The 1,000-nt window shown below is 43.2% G+C and overlaps 1 long non-coding RNA gene across 1 annotated transcript in view; it reads left to right on the forward strand.

Annotated features, from left to right (window-relative positions):
• Nucleotides 1-559: 559 nt before the first annotated feature.
• The window catches only part of LOC104964226 (uncharacterized), a 10,528-nt gene continuing 10,087 nt past the window's right edge, over nucleotides 560-1,000 (forward strand). The window contains exon 1 of the long non-coding RNA XR_800391.1: nucleotides 560-572. This is a non-coding gene — a long non-coding RNA (uncharacterized lncRNA). The remainder of the gene's footprint in view (nucleotides 573-1,000) is intronic.

The following is a 1,000-nucleotide window of genomic DNA, read 5'->3' on the forward strand; positions in this document are numbered from 1 at the left end:
TCACTCAGGGATTAGAAGAGTGTGGGTTTGTGTGTGTGTGTACAGTATATGCATTAGTGTTTTAGTGTGAGCATGTGTGTTGCGGGTGGGTGTCTGGATGATGTGGGGCTGATAAAATAGTCTGGGGGCTCTTAGCGAAATTGAAGGAGAGTGCTTCAATGAGTGAGAAATCAGGTCACTGAACACTGAAGCATAACTTTAACCCAGTTTCAAGACTCGACTCACTATCCCCTTCCTTTATATCTCTAGTGAGCCTACTGTTTATATGCAATGGCTCATCTACTCCCATTTAAGTTAGCTGGAGGGATTGTGTGTACTTTGATGTTTGTATGTGGCGGTAAATGGGCATTGCAGCGCAGCAGTGCAGTGCATGACATAATCCCTCAGGGAGCACTGACGAAGCTCCCAGAATGCCGCTGAACCCCGGGGAACAGGCTGGAGGGAGATCAACATTTAACCACAAGGTCAGGCAGAATCCTGCTGACAATATGAGTGTGTACTCGTGTAAATGTGCATGTGTGGTGGAGACAGAAACTGTGTCAAACAAAAAATGGCATATGAGATGAGGAGCAGTGCATTTATAAGAGGAGCTTTTGCGCCCCCTTTGGTTCAATGTTGGTATAGCAGTAACATTGGTTAATAAATTGTGGTTTAGTGATAAAGGTTTGTTCAGGTTTCGCTATCGGTTATCGCCCCAGATGTTCATAAGTTCCCTTACTTTCACTTAGACCCTCCAGAAAAACGCGGGCAAAAATCCTTGATTATGCGATTAAACATGCAGGGTTTTTATGTGATTTTATGCGGTGAAATTGCGGGAAGTTGCGAAATATGCGGGGGAAAAGGATAACAATTTAAATATTGGGCTGTCTTATTTATTCTCTCTCACACACAACCTGCCACTGACGTTGAACCCCTTTCCTATTCAATTAAACACATTCAATGTTTACTTATTGTAAAAGCAATTGGGTTATTTTAATCTCACACACACCCACACACCCAC

This window comes from Notothenia coriiceps, unplaced genomic scaffold, assembly GCF_000735185.1.
Source record: "Notothenia coriiceps isolate Sejong01 unplaced genomic scaffold, NC01 NC01_scaffold00036871, whole genome shotgun sequence".
Taxonomy (NCBI): Eukaryota; Metazoa; Chordata; class Actinopteri; order Perciformes; family Nototheniidae; genus Notothenia; species Notothenia coriiceps.